This window comes from Lissotriton vulgaris, chromosome 2_1 (assembly GCF_964263255.1).
Source record: "Lissotriton vulgaris chromosome 2_1, aLisVul1.2, whole genome shotgun sequence".
Taxonomy (NCBI): Eukaryota; Metazoa; Chordata; class Amphibia; order Caudata; family Salamandridae; genus Lissotriton; species Lissotriton vulgaris.
Genome location: NC_141687.1, coordinates 1,441,032,912 through 1,441,054,033, shown reverse-complemented (window position 1 = coordinate 1,441,054,033; position 21,122 = coordinate 1,441,032,912). Strand labels below are relative to the sequence as shown.

At 44.1% G+C, this 21,122-nt stretch overlaps 1 pseudogene across 1 annotated transcript; it reads left to right on the top strand.

Moving 5' to 3' along the window:
- Nucleotides 1-8,007: 8,007 nt before the first annotated feature.
- LOC147732722 (large ribosomal subunit protein uL10 pseudogene) lies at nt 8,008-9,103 on the top strand (annotated as a pseudogene). The gene has a single exon (XR_015308489.1). The product of XR_015308489.1 is annotated as a large ribosomal subunit protein uL10 pseudogene (transcript).
- Nucleotides 9,104-21,122: the final 12,019 nt, after the last annotated feature.

The following is a 21,122-nucleotide window of genomic DNA, read 5'->3' as shown; positions in this document are numbered from 1 at the left end:
TAATTGTAACCATACTTACAGTAACTTGAATTTCCTTCCACAGGCTAACATTGACTGGTTTCACTTGGAAATTCTTCGAAGTGTGCAGTGTTGGAACTTAAAAAAATTCCTCAAAAATCAGCCGAACTACGAATTCCGATTTACTCACCTGTTATCAGGAGAGACCTCCGTACTGCATCTTTCAGCCCACTACTGATCCTGAAAAGTAGTTCTAACCATACTTACAGTAACTTGAATTTCCTTCCATAGGCTAACATTGACTGGTTTCATTTGGAAATTCTTCGAAGTGTGGAGTTTAGGAACTTAAAAAAATTCCTCGAAAAGCAGCCGAACTACGAATTCTGATTTACTCACCTGTTATCAGGAGAGACCTCAGTGCTGCATCTTTCAGCCCACTACTGCTCCTGAAAAATAATTCTAATCGTAGTTACAGTAACTTGAATTTCCTTTCTAGGCTAACATTGACTGGTTTCACTTGGAAATTCTTCTAAGTGTGGAGTTTTGGAACTTTAAAAAATTCCTCTAAAATCAGCCGAACTACGAATTCCGATTTACTCACCTGTTATCAGGAGAGACTTCAGTACTGCATCTTTCTGCCCACTACTGATCCTGAAAAGTAATTCTAACCATACTTACAGTAACTTGAATTTCCTTCCATAGGCTAACATTGGCTGGTTTCACTTGAAAATTCTTCTAAGTGTGGAGTTTTGGAACTTTAAAAATTCTTCTAAAATCAGCTGAACTACGAATTCCGATTTACTCACCTGTTATCAGGAGAGACCTCAGTGCTGCATCTTTCAGCCGACTACTGATCCTGAAAAGTAATTATAACCATACTTACCAGTAACTTGAATTTCCTTCAATAGGAATCCATTGTCTGGTTTTCACCAGAAAAGTTTGTGTCTATTTTCACAAACTAAAAATATTCCTAAAAAATCACCTGTATGACTTAAACACATTCTTTCAAGTGTTTACAGGAGATGCACCAGTGCTGGAACCAGGATCCACCACTGAGTAAGAAAAAGTAATGATAACACTACTTACCTGCTAAGTGAATTTCCTCCCATAGGATGACATTGGTGATTTTATGTGAAAACATTTCTAAGTGTCAACTTTTAAAATACAATAATATTCCTTAAAAATCACTACTGTAACTAAAACACTTTTACTCAACCGTTTACAGGAGATGTCCAAGGACTGAATCTAGGATCCAATCCTGTGGTTAGAAAAGTAATCCATAAAGTAACTAATTCCATTTAGCATTGAGGTCAATGTTGCATTGTGTTTGAAATTGTGTTGCCCATTGCAACAACTGTAACTACTGTACTTGCACGTCAAATGCCTATTTGCAAAGTATTTAAACTAAAGTAATACATTCTGAGAAAGTATATTTTGTAATGTAATGTATAATGTAATTACAATGTAATTAGAAAAATAAAATATCTAACAATAAATAGTTAAAAAAATTTAGTAAATCAGTATTAAAAAAATAACAATTAATACATTTAAAAATTGTCATTTACAAAACCTTCGAAATTCACTGAAAAAACCAAAGGTTTGAGGCCTGATATAGTTAGGAATTAGCATTTAAAAAACCTTTGAAATTCACTGAAAAAACAATAGGTTTCAGGCCTGATATAGGGGTCGATTTTGATGGTGGTGAATAAGCATCCTCCGGGCCGGTGGAAGCCACCGCCGGCCTGGAGGATGCGGATTCACAGCCGCGGTCCTTGAAAACACCCACCGACAGATTATGATGGTGGAGGGATCAGCGGCGGACGGCAGGTCCCTCCGCCGCTGATCCGCGGGGTGTGGACCAATGTTCCCTCTAATTATTTTCCTCTGTGTGCGGCAGTGGAGGGTCTCTGTGCGCTGCAACCATGGCTATGTGCGCCAGGAACCAAACCGCGCGTGTCTGCGGCGCCAAATGTCACTCATTTTTGGTGCCCTTCTGCCCTCTGTCCCACTCGTTTTTGGTGCCCTTTTAATCTCTCTCCCACTAGTTTTTTTGCCATTCTGCCCTCTGTCCCACTCGTTTTTGGTGCCCTTCTGCCCTCTGTCCCACTCGTTTTTGTGCCCTTCTGCCCTCTGTCCCACTCGTTTTGGTACCCTTCTGCCCTCTGTCCCACTTGTTTTTGGTGCCCTTTTGCCCTCTGTCCCACTAGTTTTTTTGCCTTTCTGCCCTCTGTCCCACTCGTTTTGGTGCCCTTCTGCCCTCTGTCCCACTTCGCTTTTCCATGTTTTCGTGCCCCTTTTGCCTCCTGTTCCGCTCGGTTCCCCAGCCACTCTAGCCTTTTGTTTAAGTATTGATGTTAATCAGAGCCCCTTCACAGGCTCCGATTAACAGTAATACTTAAACAAAAGGCCAGAGTCTGCAAGTTGGGGTCATTTTGGGAACTGGGCCAGAAAATGTAGAAGAGATCAATGTATTGTTCTACTAAAGACCTCAGAAGTCATCTTACTGGATTTCCCAATTACGGATCAATTCAAGCTGTGTTCGGAAGCAAGTCCTGCAGCAGCTTCTGAAGGCCAAACAATGGTTGTATCCCACTGGGGAAAAGATAGATTGCAAACACCAGAGGCCTAACTACACAGAGAAGCCTTACCATAGCTAATCTCCTGTAACTCCTGTATTAATACCACCAACCATGTGCCTGAGCTCACCTCACCACTAAGGACAGCAACCATCCACTATTACTTTAGTACACCATAACAAACTGAAATGACTGCATGCAATGGTTTGCTTTGAGTGCACAAGACTAACCCTAATAACAAACAGTAACCAATAACACTGAACTAACCATTAACCACGGGTTCCGAGCAATGTGCTGCCCGGCATAAAGCGCTTCTCCGCCTCATCAGGGGTAGTAAGAAATATATAAAAGCAATAACAGTTAAGATTGAGAATTTGATCTGTTCTCTGGCAGAAGTGCAGGGGCGGGTGCTTAAACTCTCACCTTTATTCATCAAAATCAATTATTGTCCCAAAAGAAAAATGCGATCAGTGATGCAAGCCATGGGTATACATACAGGAATGGTGTCAACTCCATCTAACAAGTTATTTATTGATGTTGCAATTGAGGAGGTGTGTTACCTTGTAACACAAGTGTATAATAAATGCACCTCAAGTTATTTCACCACAAATAGTCTGTGGTTGTTCTTTTGCACCAGGTGAGTCATCGCTTATAACTTCTGCTCTGGGGAGGGGGTGGGCATATAATGCAACATCACCGACATCTACACTATGCATCGAATGAATCTCTCATAAGGCAGTCTGCATACACAACTGTTAAGAACAGACCCATTCACAGACTCTGCGATGCCCCCCTCTCCCCACATGCAGTGCACTTGTGCCTCAGATCCAAGACACTCCAAGTGCTCTCACAATGCATCTCTATCCTGACTAGTAACGTGCCCGGCACCTCAAGACTTAGAAAATCAATAAATACGTTTAATAGATTATTTCAAATTCCATTTGAACTTCTTCTGTTATATGTATTACATTTATCCAAAGTATGGTAAAAAGACCTTTTCTTTACATAAATACTATTTCCAAATTGAAATTAATATTCATTTTACATACTTCAAAAGGATGTGAAGTCCTTTTGAGTATTTGAACCTGTGACCTATGGATCAATAACCATTCACTCGTCACGACAGCACACACTACCTGTTGAGCTTTCTTCACACATTGTGTATTTTTTCTACTCAGAACTCGCAGGCATGAACCTCCTAAAGAGAACTCCATAAGCAGCAGAGTCGTAGGGAAAAATACTGGCGGGAACAACTCGCCATTTCGTCCTTCTGAGGTTGATAAAATGAGTACCAATGAATTGGAGTATCACAGCCTCTTAATCACCTTAAGGTAAATTTGAATCAGCTGCACAAACTTGGTCCCTTTTATCTACGAACCCCACTGAGCCGGTTATGTGAATTATCTTATTGGCGCTAATTGGGAAAAAGGAGTTATTTGCCAGCACCTGCGGATTATAATGGTGTCCAATATATTATTCAAATGGTCAGTGCTTTTCTACAGCAGCTAAAATCAATATTCATATTTTTTTCAATATGGACTTTCTGGAAAACAGCACTGGCCCAAATGGAGTAAAATAGCACCCCTTAAATAATGAAATAATGTATTGCTGCAAAGTAGCGCCACGCGGACAGGTATTTACATAAAAAAAACTATATAGCATTGGCCAAAAAGAAGCTATCAACCTTCAAGGGTCTGTGTGCGAGGCAAAAACGAACTGAACAAAAAGTTCAATGGGTTCAGCACATGCTGCACTGATTTCTCCATAACTTACAGGCCAAAGACTTTTGCAACAGAAACATGTGCGATGTGCAGCTCTCATGATTCACTCCAAGTGAGACAGCTCAGTGGGTTTGTGTCCCTACGGCAGAGATGGGGATGAAAAGTGCAGGTCTGGTAGCCCGGACAGTTAATGCCACTGCTACCGAGATGTTCCTGAAGCCTTCATTCGCGTCACATTTCTATCTCAGCATGAAGGTTTGGCTGGCCTGCTGCAGGGACCTGTGCGCCTACGTCACACAAAGCAATCTGAAACCTTGGAAGCTATGAAACCATGTGGCCCTTTGTGAAAACATTTGTTAATTGCAGCCCCGTCATGCGCTGCAATTAACAAACATTTTCACAATGGTTCACAATCAGCCCCCAACCGCGCTCCCTTAAGAGAAGACATTTAGCAAGTCCAAAAGCACGGACTTTGTAAATGTCTTCTCCTAAATCTACCGTGGAAAATCAGCTGTGATGCTGGATAGAGGCATTTGCATCCTTGACTTTCACGAGCGCAATACCCGTGCTGTTCCTGTGACCAGGAGCTTCTTTCTCTTCATCTGCTGAACTGATCTTTCTCTGACCTTTTATACACACAATGGGAATGTGAACTCGCATGGAAGCCCTGCCCATTTGGCCCCGCCCACACACTCGCGGTTTGCACCGTCTTCCCGCCATTCATCCACTATGATGGACAGCTCACTCAAGGGACCCCTGCGCCCTTCGGGGCGATTGCATAGTAACACACACATGGTCGCTCGAACTAGATGATGCTCAAATTCAGTGACTCATTCATTAGCCCAAAAACAATCGTGAGCGTCGTCGAGGCTGGACAGGTGTGCCTTCTTCCCAAATCTACCGTGCAAAATCAGCTGTGATGCTGGATAGAGGCCTTTGCATCCTTGACTTTCACGAGCGCAATACCCGTGCTGTTCCTGTGACCAGGAGCTTCTTTCTCTTCATCTGCTGAACTGATCTTTCTCTGACCTTTTATACACACAAGAGGCATGTGAACTCGCATGGAAGCCCCGCCCGTTTGGCCCCGCCCACACACTCGCGGTTTGCACCGTCTTCCCGCCATTCACCCACTATGATGGACAGCTCACTCAAGGGACCTCTGCGCCCTTCGGGGCGATTGCATAGTAACACACACATGGTCGCTCGAACTAGTTGATGCTCAAATTCAGTGACTTATTCATTAGCCCAAAAACAATCGTGAGCGTCGTCGAGGCTGGACAGGTGTGCCTTCTTCCCAAATCTACCGTGGAAAATCAGCTGTGATGCTGGATAGAGGCCTTTGCATCCTTGACTGAAACCTTGGAAGCTATGAAACCATGTGGCCCTTTGTGAAAACATTTGTTAATTGCAGCCCCGTCATGCGCTGCAATTAACAAACATTTTCACAATGGTTCACAATCAGCCCCCAACCGCGCTCCCTTAAGAGAAGACATTTAGCAAGTCCAAAAGCACGGACTTGCTAAATGTCTTCTCTTAAGGGAGCGCGGTTGGGGGCTGATTGTAAACCATTGTGAAAATGTTTGTTAATTGCAGCGCATGACGGGGCTGCAATTAACAAATGTTTTCACAAAGGGCCACAAACAGCCCGCAGCCACAGCCGGAACTACCGTTTTCGCGCCGCTCGCGTTTTAAAAGCGGCGGCGCGAAAGCACTCGCAGGATGTGTGCGCGCTTCCCTCGGGACTCTGCGCGCTCGGGGTAATCAACGTGCGCGCGCGCGCGCCCGCGCGCGTTACAGGGAACACTGGTGTGGACCACAATATGGTGGCGGTGTCTGCAAGACACCGCCAGCCATATTATGATGTTTGCGGAGACATGCTTTTCCGCGGTGGATATTCCGTCGCGGAAAAGCATGTGGACCTTTGCTTCTGGGGCCCCCTTGTGGGCCCCCAGGGTGTTGGGGGGTGCACATGGGAGGTACCTTTGGTACCCCCCTGCATGCGCATGCACAAAGCGGCAGGCACCGCGCGTTGCCTGCCGCTTTGTGCATGCACATGCAAAGCATGCATTTTTAACTTTGCGGCGGGTGCTGCTTTAAGCAGAAACCGCCACAATGTTAAATATACAGGATGTGACCGCCATGGTGGCGGTCACATCCTAGTTCCTATGGAGGGAACACCACTACCCCTGCGGACGGTCTCTCCATCTCGGGGGTGGCGGACGGACGCAGGTCCGTCCACCATCCTCATAGGCCTCAAAGTTAGGAATTAGCATTTAAAAAATCTTTGAAATTCACTGAAAAACCATAGGTTTCAGGCCTGATATAGTTAGGAATTAGCATTTAAAAAACCTTAGAAATTCACTAAAAAAACTGTAGGTTTTTGGGGGTGTTATAGTTATCTGGACATTTCACTCGTACAAAACCCTTGAAATTCCTCCGATATAGTTAGTTGTACTAACTATATCTTGCGCGCCTGCAATCCACTGCTGATGATGTCACATATTACAACATTCATGACATGGTGTGAAGCAGAATTGGTTTTGGACAAGGGGAGCTGCATGTATTTAAATAGAAATTGTGGCCATGCGCCGGGGAACGGGGTCCCCGGGGCCAAAATTGGCCTCGGGAGGGAGACGCTCCACCCCTTCCCATTTGTTTTTGGTTTTCTTAAAATAAATGTTGGCCCTGGGGGATGGGGTCCCCAGGGCCCATAAAATATTGAGAGAAGGGGAGCCACACAGCCCCCCTTCTGACTATAAAAAAGGAGAAAAGAAGCTGGCATCTCTCCGGAGCCTGTGGCCCCTCCCTGCACCACCTTGCAAACTCACCTCCCGGCAAGTTCTGGGTTGGGGGATTAAGTGCCCTGTAGTGTAGTTCCTATTTTCCCTATAGGCCCTGCGCATTGGAATAACATAAACAGCAGTGTAGACGTAGGAGTGCAGTCTCCTAGGTCTCTACTGACTATGCTAGACTTAATTGGTTTGTACCAGCTAGCTCAGAGGTCACTGGAAACTTTCTTGACTGAATAGGAAGTGATCAGCTTCCCTGGCTCAGACAAAAAGGGATTCAGTTTTCCAACAACCGCGGCTCCTCTAACCAGTGTGGCTCACTGGTTAGAGGAGGCAGACCCTGATGCAGAGGTCAGACCCGGGACCAGGGTTCAATTCCTGAAGCGGCAGGGTCTTGAGCTCAAAATGTCCACGGACTCGATAATTCTCGCCTCGGTGCCTACTCGAATCATGGGTTCACACTCTGCAACTCTGGGCAATAGCTTGCTTAATCTCCACTATGGCTCCACCGCGATGGGATGCCTGGTCTTCACCTTGTGGATTCCCAGTAGGGGTTATCTCATAGGGGAAGCCAGGACGGGTTCCCAAAGCAAGCGCTAAGAGACCTGTCGGTGATTTGGCGCTATATAAATTGAAATTAACATAACATAAGATAACAACTTTGCTCCTCAGAATAAGAGTCAATCTCTAGAGTTGTGTGAAACAATAGACAGCTATTTCACTCAGTCAGTTGTGCAGAATTACTTTCACCAGTATGCAGAGAATAGAGAGACGGGCGTTTTCAAGATATTATTTATTGAGCAGTCTTCCATCTCATGCAAGAGAAATGAATTGTCACAATTGCAAGACTTGTTATTATAAAAAGTGCGTATAGTAAAAGGAGTATCACGAAATAATACTGTAAAAGCATGGATATGGTTTCTTAGCCATAAGATGGTTAAAATGAATAAAATATTACTTTCTTTCACGCAGTCCTAGTCTGAGGTTGCACCTCGTCTTTAAACCCTTTGTGTGGCAATCCTTGGACGCACCTTCGAGATGCCCAGGGAAGACAGGGCTACGTGGAAGGCCAACTACTTCACCAAAATCATCCAACTATTGGATGATTACCCTAAGTGCTTCATTGTGGGAGCAGACAATGTCGGGTCGAAGCAAATGCAGCAGATCCGCATGTCCCTGCGAGGAAAGGCTGTGGTACTCATGGGGAAGAACACCATGATGAGGAAAGCCATCCGTGGGCACTTGGAGAACAACCCTGCCCTGGAAAAGCTGCTCAATCACATTCGAGGTAATGTAGGCTTTGTGTTCACCAAGGAAGATCTGACGGAGATCCGGGACATGCTTCTGGCCAATAAGGTGCCAGCTTCGGCTCGTGCAGGTGCCACGGCCCCATGTGATGTGACTGTACCTGCTCAGAACACCGGGCTAGGTCCTGAGAAGACTTCGTTCTTCCAGGCTTTGGGCATCACCACTAAGAACTCCAGAGGAACCATTGAAATCTTGAGTGATGTACAGCTTATCAAGACTGGAGACAAAGTGGGTGCCAGCGAAGCCACACTCCTCAACATGTTGAACATTTCCCCGTTCTCCTTCGGGTTGATTATCCAGCAGGTGTACGACAACGGCAGCATCTACAACCCAGAGGTTCTTGATATCACAGAAGAGGCCCTGCATGTCCGCTTTTTGGAGGGTGTCCTCAATGTTGCCAGCGTCTGTCTGCAGATTGGGTACCCCACATTTGCCTCTGTGCCTCATACCATCATTAACGGGTACAAGCGAGTCCTAGCTGTGGCAGTAGAGACGGACTACAGCTTCCCTCTGGCAGATAAGATCAAGGCTTTCCTGGCTGACCCGTCTGCCTTTGTGGTTGCTGCTCCTGTTGCTGCGCCTCCCGCAGCAGCTGCTGCCGCAGCCGCTCCTAAGGAGGAGAAGAAAAAGGAATCTGAAGAGTCGGACGATGACATGGGATTTGGCCTTTTTGACTAGCCTCGATTCAACCACATCCTCTGCTGTAAAAGAAATAAAGATCTTTCCTTTGACTAAAAAAAATAAAATAAAATAAAAATAATAATAAAAAAAATGAATAAAATATATACATTCATATATACATTTGGCTAACGTACTCAACTGGTGCTTCTAACTACGTCTACCCCAGTGTACCTGACCTAAGCCTAATACGTGGGAGGGAGTAAGTAAGTAGCAGTTTAAGTTAAGTTGGTTTTGCCAAGGGTTTGCTTCAAGAATTCTCTCTAAGGGTTTAGTCAGCACCGTACCTCTGGAATAGAATGTTGGAGGTCTGGTATCTCCTCTCAGGACTCGATATTCCAGTCATCCGCAAGGGTAGGCTGGAAACGCCGGAGCTGGATTTTCTCGGCAAGAGAAAAGACAGCGTCTTTCTCAGCGGGTCAAGGAGGAGGGGCAGCGTCCCTGGGCTTCTCGCATCTGCTGGGCTTTCTGCAAGGGACAGCTGTTCTGCTCCAGTATTCACCACTACCGCCGTGTTTGCTTAAGGCAACGTCGGTATTATTTATACCTGAAAGGTGCCGAATTTGACGTAAGTTTTTGGACATAAGACGTCAATAAAGATGTCACTAAGAACTGGTCGTTCTTACAGTGCTCGTTAGGAGTTCTATTACAAATCAAAACAAAGCAAGCGGGGCTTTCCCAGGTTGCTGGAGGTTTGGTATGTCGAAAGAACTTGGTGTGCTATCTAGGAATCTAAGGAAGTGACTTCTGCTGTGTCATGGACTGTCATGGACTGCAGAGGCGACTTGCTAAAATATGGCTTTGAATATTATGCCATTATAGGGATATGTATTGATTATGGCCGTATAGGGGCATAAGGTCATGATATTGATCGGGGTCCTAGATAAAACACAACACCCACTCACGAATTTATGTCCATCAAATTACTAAAAACTAAAGCAATAGGATGCGCGTGTATTCCTACCCACCCCAAATTACATTTTGCATTTGAAATGGTGTATATGAAATACATGAAAAAGATGCTAGGTACTGTACGTTTTCTAAGCATAGTAATCATTCAAAAATTATTGCATATGTAATCAGTTTGAATGATTTTGCGAAAAATTACACATGAAATGTCTCTTAATACAGAAAAGAAAGGCGAGACTATTTCATCACATATAAATACAATTGCTGTAAAATGTGCTAGATGCCCTGGCAAAGTTTTTTTCTCTCTAGGTCTACTAAAAATAGAAGCTCTGTTCTTTATGAATAGTTCTACCTTAAGCAAAGTATGTGTGCCAGAAAAAAGGTAAATATTTTGAAAAACTGTCTGATTAAAAAAAAAATCTTTCATGGGGAGCGGAAAAATAAAGTTCCAAACCCTTTTGAGTAGTTTTTGTTGATCAAAACTGAAGGCCGAATTCCGAGTTCATGGGAACGCTGTGCGCTGGATTGTTTTCCAAAATTCATTGTTTCTGTTCAGGGGAGAACATCATATCAGACAGGCTCGCAAAGAAAAGGTCTACATATTCAGGTGACAATTCGACCAGGTTCGATAGTGCAGTAACCTGGCAGTTGTGAGAATGATTGCTATCATTGATGTTTGGATCAGCAATGCTCACAGAAGGTCGTACCTGGGTGATGCTGCTTTCATTTATTGCTTCACTGCCACCACCTAGTCGTAGCGCAGGAGTCTCAACGAATGCCGTCATCAGGATTGGTAGCCGCTGGGGACAACACGATGCGTGAGCCGTTACAGGACTTAGCAAAGTATCGATATCCATTGGTACTGCTGATGGTAGTGCAAGACAGGTGTCTAACACGCATTCTTCTCCGCATAGAATTCATCGAAGCACAGGTAAGATGCAGGTCTGCCATATAGGTCTGAATGAAAGAAACCAGGTCATGTTCAGATCTCTCAGCTGGCCCAATCCAAGGACCTTAGTTATGCGGTCCCGGTAGCGCATTGCTAGGATCGTTTCTTCCATCCTTCCAGGGGTCATGTTTGTGTTTTGGCTTGCCATATCGGAGTAGAAGGGTCAAAAATAAAATGCCTGCTACGAGTCCCAAAAGTAGTGGTAGGCCGCCAAAGACCGAATGGACAAAATTTTGAATAATGCCTAGGACTGCTTTGAATGGTGTTAGCAGTCCCTAAAAAAATCGTCTTAAATACATTCGAGATACCTACGGCATCCGACATATTTAGGATTTGGCTGAGAATTTCTGTGAAATGCATGGGGCAATTTGTTGATAAAAGCTCATGTATCTCCGATGTTGTCCTTGCAACTTGGAGACCATACGTCTCTTTTTATGACGTGATGGGCACTGTTGTCTGCAAAAGCACAGACTTCATTCTGCTTAAAGTATCAATTTGTATAGAAGAGATTTTCAAAGGAGGCCAAATCGGAGTCTCGAAGTCTCCAGGGCCGTTTGGAAACAATGCTTGCATACAGCAAGTGACCATGGAAGTCAGGCTTACGAGATATGCTTTCCCTGGCACCAAGCCACAACAGCTGTGGTCTGTTATTAGAATGTAACTCCTGTTAGAAAGTTGCTTAAAGAAAGGCTCTATCTGCGTTGCAGGTGTGACGTGTTGGTGGCATGAAAGGTTGTTTGATGTCCCTTCACAAGCCCCATGTAAATTAATACCGTGGCACAAAAGTATACCGCTTAGTGAATGTTTGCAATTTTCACCACTAAGAAATAAATTTTTGTTGTTGTCACTGTAGCATGTGTGTGTATATGGTAATTTCCATGATGACTTATTGTACCCTTTACCCAACTGGCCTGCCGGTATATACTCAAGGCAATTTTTAAATTGGAAAGTTGTTATCGGAATTGTGATAATCCTGTGTATTATCCATTCAATGACAGGTCTTTCTGACATTGTCAATGGTAACCTCTCAAGTTTTTCGATGCTCAGGATTGTATAGTCTGCTCCTTTCTGTGCCAAACTGATTTGTTTATCAGTAAGGTTAAAGATGGAAAACAATGACGTTGTGTTGATTAGACGCCATGGCACATAGCCCGAACGAAGATTTTGCAACATCCAGCCTAGCTGTACAATAGAACGTAATTGGGACTGGCCATGTTGTAACATTAGCAAATCTTTATCTATTATATCGATGGCAGATGATACAATACTGCCCAGTGAATATATTCTGGAGGACAGAGTCATTAACCCATTGTCCACAACAGAAAGTGATTTTGCCAAATTAATACGATCAATTTCTCGTATTTTTTCTGCTGTTTCAATGTGCTTTACTTTCCATGCCTCGTTGTATGCCGCATATACACTTGCCGCTATGAAACGTTTTTGACGCTGTTTGTGTGGCCCCATAATGAAATCACGCAAGTCAGCACCATCTTTAAGTAAAGTTAAGTGTTGCTTAATTTCTGCCAGTGTGGATGTTTCTAGCCATTTGAGGCAGAGTTTCCCTACACTGTATGTTGTTACTATCCCTGGATGTTGTCTCTGGGAGTATCTAGGGTCTGGTCTGGTCATTGTCAACCCCTGCGTTTTGTTCAGGAATCTATCTTGACAGTTATTAGTGTCTGTTGGCCAGATTAACCATTTTTTCCACTCAGGATGTGTTCTGTTTTGATGTAAAATTTGGGATACGTCTATTTCAATATCTGTGGTAGCATTATCAGGTATTGGTTTTGGAATAGACGGTTTGTTTAAGTCCTTAATCTTAGCTAAGCCAAGACAGGTTGTTTGGTGAATTGTGTCATTTAAGAACATTATTTGTTCTGGGATCATGCAGGCTCGAAATAATGCTTCCAGGCCTTGTACCTGGCAATCTTTTGTACCCCAGATTGTTTTTGTTTCAATGTTGTTTTTCCAGAAATCAAAACCAAATGTAATCATTTTTTCATAAAATGCTTCTGAATATATCAATTTAGTATTTGTCAGCATGGTTTTCGTCCCTGTTTTATCCAACAGTTTATAATAAAATGTTTCAGCATTACTTGTGTTAAACCCTGAGAAGTATTGGAATTTCTCATAAAACGTTTTTGAACTGCTTTTAGGTGGTGTAGCACAATGTTCCCATTGGTTATATTTAAAAACATTTCTAGGTTGAGCAGATTTATGCAAAAAGTGGTCAGCGTAATGTGAAAAACAGTACATCTGTTCATAATTAGATGAACCTTGCAAGTAATCATGTTCTGTAAATTTTGCTGACAACACTAAATCCGACATCATATTATTTATACTTTCAAAATCCTAATCATCAGAGAATGTACTTGGTTTTACAAAGTCACTTAATGAAACCTTGAACTGGTGAGGATATTTCAAGATCTCGACCGGGCCATATATTTCATAGTCAGTCTTGTCCCAAACTACCCCACCGGGTATTGGAATGGCTGTGACATTCACTGATAATAGTTCTCGTTTCTTGACGTGGGATGATCTTGTGGTTTCAGAACTAAGTTGATGTTCTGACTTGCTGTGTCCATTGAACTGTATTTTCCCTCAATGAATTTTCCCAAACAAAGTACCATGATGAGCCAAAGCAGGAGGAAAAATACACCTAGCCCAAACCAAAATTCTAACCATGGAGAAATTAGATAGGTTTCTTTGAGTTGATGAAAGAGTTCTGTTGCTTTTTCTTTAAAAGTCTTTGTTTCTTGGTTACTTCAGGGTCGCTTTGATCTTCTGAAAAGTTATCGAAGTTGATGAAGTAGCCAGAGGCAGTTCTGTCGATTGTTGGAATAGTATTTTCTATTTGCTTTTCATTAGCACATTTTGATGCCACTTCATTGTAGACTGGTGTTTCACGACGAACTGATTCAATTTGAGTTCCAAGAGGCACGAGTTCCATGGCATTATTGCATAGTCCTTCTCTTTGCACTGCAGGTTTATCCAATGTGATTAGTCTTTCAGTTTGAACCTCTTGGATTGTTGCAAATTTGGGTATTCTGTTACTTCTTGGGAGTCCACTGGGCCTGCTGTTGATTATAGGCCTCATACTTGTGGTTTCACCAGGTCGATGGATACAACTCGGTTCTCCTTTTTACCAGCAAGGGGCGGTAGTACTACTGATCTTGTTCCGTTGATACTTAAAACAGGTACTGCTTTTCTGTAAGAAGGCCCAAATTCCTTCTTCACCGCTTTTTTTTCTCTGACCAGATCCCCAATCTTTGGAATCCAGACAGGTCTTGCTGGGACAGGTGGTGTGTCTTCAGTGATAGCTGGCTGTTGCTTTAACTTTATGTTGCTTAAGGATTTTCATGTTTCATTCAAGTCCTGTAAAACAGCCAAACGATCTTTGATATCAAAGTCTTTATTTTTATCTTTTACCACTGAAGCCTGACTATCAAGATCCTGAATATACATTCTAGTTCCGAACAATAGTTCGTACGGGCTGAAACCTTTTAGAGAATATCTTGGCAAATTATTAAGACTACGTTGGACACTTGTTAAATGTTTGACCCACCCATCACCCGAACCTAATACCTTCGCTGTCATAGATTGCTTTATGACTCGGTTTTTTCTTTCCACTACACTGTTTCCCTCAGGGTCAAATGGACAAGAGAATCGCAATCCAATGCCCATACTGGTCATGGCCTCCTTATAAGCTCGAGAGCTAAAAGCAGGACCCTAGTCAGAATGAAGCATGGCAATTGCGTATGTGCCGATAAAGACTCGCAGATCTTTTATAACAGTTTTGGCGTCATCCGAGCGCTGGGGCCACATTTTTAAAGTGAATGTAGTCTTAAACAATTAATAGGACGCTGGATTGCATATGAACAGCATTATGCTATACTCATAGAAGGCCATGGCATTACTCCGCTTGATTCATTGCTGCGATCTCTGTCGCAGTCTGGGCAGTTCTTTACATATTTATAGTGGTGCAGGCTCATCCCTGGCAACCCAGTATACTGCTTGTAATTCGGTCAGAGATTCCTTCATCTGTTTGTGCCTTGGACCTTCACCCATGTGTGCGTCTGCTATTAGTAACTTTCTCCGGTTCGTGTTTAGAATTACCCTATCCCCCACTCCAGGGATTCGAGCAAAAGGAACGGAGTTTGCATCAATTAAGTATGTATAATTGAGTGGATAGTTCACGGGTAGTGCTACACAGTCGCCTTTTAAGGACGCTTTTACTGCCAGCATGGTTTCCCCGTCTATGTATTTTTCTGAACGCTTTTTTGTGGCTACGGAAGCCGGTTTACTTGCTTCCGCTATGGCTGTATTAGCCAATGGATTCCTTGCAACGTGAACGCCATCACGTTGATGACTCAGAGTGTGTATCACGTGAGTCTTTTGTAGTTCTTTCTCTAAAAGAACTACTTGTTTCCAAAGCATCTTATGCTTGATTGTGGCACCTGTGTCATCTTTGTAATCATTTTGAATCCAGCTCTGCAAATCATTATTGTAGGAGTTGACGCAAAAATGCGAATCGCGCACGATTAGTGTCTGGAATTCACGTTCCGCATTTTCAAGCGCCATCTTTAAAGATCTGATTTCAGCTCGCTGAGCAGAACATTTTCTCAGTGATTCAGTTTTTATTATTTTCGGTCTGAATTTAACGCAGAGCCAGCGAACTTTAACAATCACACACGCAGCATCGTAGGATTTATTTTCTACATTGTAATGCTGTACAAATCTGTCTGTATAGATTATACAGGAGTACTGTTCTAGAGGGAGAATTTCGATTGGCAGAGGATATTCTTTTTCATACTTTAAATCATTCAGTTTTTTCATGTGCGGGGCGAAATAGTATTTCACGTCTTCTGCAGCAAGAGAATTTTCCCACTGTATCCATTTCGGATCCAGTGACACTGTAGGCAGGTTTACTGGGCTGAATAGTGCCTCGAAGGCGGATTCTGATGTGAGGACAGTGATCCTTTTGCCTTGTGCTAGTTCTCGTTCTTTTGCTATAGCAGTTTGCACTGCCTTCACAGTATTTTCTGTGAGACTGAATGTTTTTTCTGCTTATGTGTACAAATGAGATTTGTAAGCTATTGGTACCGTTTCTCCCTCATTAGAGGTCAGGTACGTGAATCCGCATCTTCCTGGGATGACTCGGATTACAAGATTTCGTGTATTGTCACGTGTTTCTTATTTTGTTTTTGCTAACATGTCTGTTTGCAGTGATCTCAAAATTTCTGTGTGTTTTTGAGTCCAGTTGATTGGTTTAAAATCAGGTTTAATTAATTCGTAGAGAGGTTTAATCCTCTCTGCGTAGTTTAGTATGTAAGTTCTTCCGAAATTCAGGAAGCCTAGAATCGATTGTAAGTTCTTCAGCGTTTTCGGTGCTTGGAGTACAGCGCACTTCTCTAAGAAGTTGTCCGCCAGGCATTTTCCTTCACTTGATAATTCGTAACCTAAAAATAGTACTGTTAGATGGGCAATTCGAGACTTTTTAAAGTTGAATTTGTAACCCTCTGCTGCGAACCCAAGTATTATGGTGTTCACCCTTTTTCAAGTGAGTCTCCAAGTCGTCGTCTGTGAGATAGATGTCATCGACATAAGATAATGCCTCATCATCATATATTTGTAGTAACTCTGTTACTCTGACTGAAAATAATCCCGGGCTATTCTTGAACCCCTGTGGGAGCCTACAGAAATTTTTCTGTGACCCCATTATTGAGAAAGCGGTCAAGTACCTGCTTTCTGGTGCAATATTTTGACAAAAGAACCCATTAGATATTGTCATATGGTTACTACGTTTCTATATATTGTGTTAAGTTAGCATGAGCTTATTAAATGTTTAAACGCAATATTTTCTTTCAGCTTGAGTTTGCACACGACACCTAATTGTTATTGTAGCTTTCAACCTAGACGAAAGATGTGATTTATTTGAGAATAATATGTTATTGCTCTAGTATCAGTCGTGCTTGGTACACTTGGTACAACTGTCTGCACACCGAGAACTGCACACTCTAAGAATAACCTAACACAAGGTTGCTGAAGGCCTGATCCTCGCACCACGTTAGACATAACACAAATAATGTTGCTGCCAACATTGGGCTCTACGCGGGTTTAAGATAGAGTTACAGGGAATGAATCAACACACTTGATGCTTCGCATGCAGAGAGCTGGTAGCTGTTGATGTGATCTACTCCTACTGAGAATTAGAGGTATGGGCCCGCCCTGCTAGAACCCAAACGAGACCTTCTTAGATATAATATAATATACTGAATAGGGTGCGCGAAATATAGGTGATACAGAATTCTATAGATTTTTGCATCATAACATGCTATCACCTTTTGCTTATTATGGATTAGTGACTATGCTGCTAACTCTGATTTTTATAATATGTATGTTGGTATTATACAAGATACTGCGTTTGAGAACTTTGCATTGAAAAATAAACATTTCAAACTTGCACGTGTGTTCTTTGCCTCCCAGTTTCGGTTTGTAATGATTATATAACGAAAGAGTGTCCATGTGTTCCACGATACCTGAGGTACCCTAAGTTCATGTTCTAGATTGTCTAAGTCATTGGGAAGTTATTACTACCGATGAGACACTGTAGCTAGCTTGGTAAGGGGATTTCTTAAACAAAGGTGAGTTTTGGGTCACCCTAACTCACCCAGGTTCTAGATCACTGTGCACAGTTCTGTGGGAGAACGGAAACCCTGCTACATGGCACCCATACGTTGTTGGCCTTATATCATGACACTCGAGTAGTATATCATTCAAACCTTAACCCCTTCATTCCCGTTTCCGGAAAACGGCAGTGTCGGAAAAACCTACCTATTTTTGAAATAGGTCTTTTTCAAGCTTGAATCTATCTAAAAACGGTTTCATTGAATTACTACCCAGTTGTGCTACAAAGTAATCTTTGTTTTTTCACTCTCCTGTGCTGACATGGCACAAGCCGCGGACATCCCGCCGCATAGTCGCATTGCGGTGCGTGACCATTTGCGGGCTTATAATGTCCCTATGGAAGGCTTGGCTGTTGTTCTAGTGGTGAGTGCGGAACATGCTTACCCGTACGAACTGTTTTATTCGTGGGTGACATTTCCGGCGGTGAACGCTAATTCTGGTGTTTTCCACACCTACACTGCTACGGCTGTACCGGCTGCGTATGCTCCGTACAGAGCACTGGAGGTTCCTATTGACGCTTGGCAGCATGGAGTTTGGTTTGGTGGCGCCCTACCACACGCTTTAACCGCTCCGAGGTTGGGTCCTTTGTCCATTCCGGGCACACCTTGGCCCGCTTTGGCTGGATTCACTCCTCACCCTAATCGAGCCACTTGTGGCATAGCTGATCTGCGGCAACTTCATGAAGTTGCAGTGGAAGTGATTAGAGCGCTTGTTCATTACACTAGCCGTAATGTTCAGGACGTAGCCCCTAGGGGCGCACAGCTTCGTGCAGAACAGGCTGGTTTGAAAAACAATCCTGTCATGGTGAATTCCGTGATGGGCAAAAAGCCGCAGGACAAGGATGATTTTCCGTTCTGGCTTGCAGAGAAATTCGGCCAGCTAGAAGCTGTGTTTCCTAATACGAATCCCGGTGATAAGCACCGGATTCTTACACTAAGTTTACCGAAAGATTTGGCACCTAGCTTGTTGACTGTGAGACCTGGGGTAAGACTTTTGCAGCAGTCTATTCGAGGTGCTATGGCACCCCGTCTGTGACCAATCTGGGTGCGGTCCTTAAACGTGTTCAGGACGAACACGGACCGGAGTCGGCGGTTGAATTGGGTATGCGCCTGTGTGGCTCCTTTGATGTAGTTTGCGATCTAATCCTTGCAAGTGACAAGGGAGATGCAGTGAACTTTCAGGTTGCTAACGCTTTAGCGTTAATTCCCGAGGCCGAAAGACCCCGTCAGTTGGCAAGGATCATTGTGGCTGCTTATAAAACGGTTGGCCGCAATGCGAAGGGGCTTAAGGCTTTTCCTGATAAACAGAAAAAGCAGCCCCAGGGTCAGTCTTCGGAAACTAGTGGTCAACCAAAGTCCAAGAAACAGAATTGGCCTAAAAAGCAGAATCAGGGTAAGCAACAACAACAACAAACACAGGTTTCTGCTCCTGCGTCTCCGTTGCCTGCGCAGTCGGATCGTGTTTATGATTTGCGCGACCGCGCGATGATTAAATCGCCTGAGAGGTTTCAGGCTTCTGACCAACGCTCTCCTCGTTCATTTCAGGACTCATCGGCTCCGTCAACCGGTGGTGGAGGGGGCGGCAGGGGCCGGGGTGGCCAGCAAGGACGTGGTCAGCCCCGCCCGCGTAACGGTGGAGATCAGCAGGAAGGCTCTACGCCCAAGAGACCACAGTTTGCCACGAAGAAAGTCGCCGCCCTGACAGCGCATCGTTATGCCCCAGATAGTGAGAACGCAGCTTCGGAATCTGACGTGGGCTCTAACCTTGCTGGACAGCGCGGCGGAGATTACCATAGTGAGAGAGGCCCTCCGTCCACTGTTGAAGGTGACAGCGACTGACACTTATGTTGTGATTGAAACTGCTGATACGCATGTTGCTCCCCCTGAACGTCTTTTTGAAGTTGTCCTGTTAACATTCCGGAATATGCCCAGCGTATCAAGCCTTTGTATGCTTTGATACAACCATCTTTCTCCAAATCATGCTGGCTGCCTGAGCATTCAGCCATTCTGCAGTCTTTGCAGGCTGATTTGCTCGCTTCTGAATACTTACAAACTCGTGATAACCAGACCAACCTGGTGATAAGAATTATCCCTGGGGCGGTGGGTTTCACGTACCTGACCTTTAATGAAGGAGACACAGTACCTATTGCTTACAAGTCACACTTGTACACTTCGGCTGAATTGCGTTTTTCCACTGTGGAGAAAGTTTTAACGGCTGTACAGATGGCAATTCTTAAGGAACGTGCCCTGTCACAAGGAAAACGCATGCTGGTTGTTACCCCGTGTCCTGCATTGGAGGCGGTTACGAAGGCCAGTGTACCTAATTCCAAAGCTTTGCACCCTCGGTGGATTCAATGGGCTGCATCCTTGACGTCACAAGATGTCACGTTTATTTTTGACGCCACTTTACGGTCGCAGGAGTTTTTACAGTATGAATTTGTTCATCCTGCTCCTTTAGCAATGCGGCCGTTGGAGGATTTCCATTGCATCATTTACACTGATGGTTCGGCGCAGGTTGCGCATGGCTCTAAGCGTGCCTACGTTTCCGCTTGCGCCATTGTGGTCGGTGCCATGGTGAACGATGAGTTCAAGTCCAGTGTCGTGCACACGCAGACGCTTGGGGACTGCACCGCACAATTAGCAGAGCTTCGTGCTCTGATGCTTGCATTGGAGTACGCTGATCCTAGTGTGACGACTTTGATCGTAAGTGACTCTTACTGATGTGTCCAGTCTTACAATGAAAACTTGTTCTTTTGGATTCAGAATGAATTTCGTGATTCCAAAGGTAGCACAATAAAACATAAAATGATCTGGGTCCGAGTGGCGGAACTTAAAGAGAAGTTGCCACTCGTGTTTGTGATTCATACTCTCGGTCATCAGCGCGTGGGGGTCCACGCTGTTGGCAATTCGCTTGCTGATGAAGCAGCGAAGTCAGCGGTATCAAAATACTTAGTTGCAGCGGTCACGAGGTCCAAAAGCAAGATAGATGATGACATCTTGGCAGCAGTTGCTGCAACAGAGAAGGGAAGTAAATATCCTGCGGGGTTCCCTTCTAAATACACATACCACTTAAGTCCCGATAAGGTTCCTTATGTGAAAATCCCTGATGTTGGCGAACGTCTAGTTCCCAACTCGGATCGCAGGGCTACTTTGATTACAGCGGCTCATGAAGGTGTGGCGTCTGCGCATGCGGGCGTCTCAGCCACTGTAACTCAGCTACAACAGAGGTTCTGGTGGCGGGGACTGTACAAACAGACGCGCGATTATGTCCTTCAATGTGACATTTGCCAGCAGATTAAGCCTTCAACTGCTGCGCGTCCGCCTCAGACACAGTTGTACATCTCGAATAAACCGCTTGGATGCGTTTATTTAGATCACTGCGGTCCCTTTTCTTCTGATACTGCGTACAAGTACATCTTAGTAGCAGTTGATTCATGCACACGCTTTGTGTGGGTGTGGCCACATCGGAGCGCTGATTCACGTACTGTCATTAAGGATTTGCGAGTCTTTGTGGGAATTTTTGCCTGTGGTACCTTCCATTCGGATCA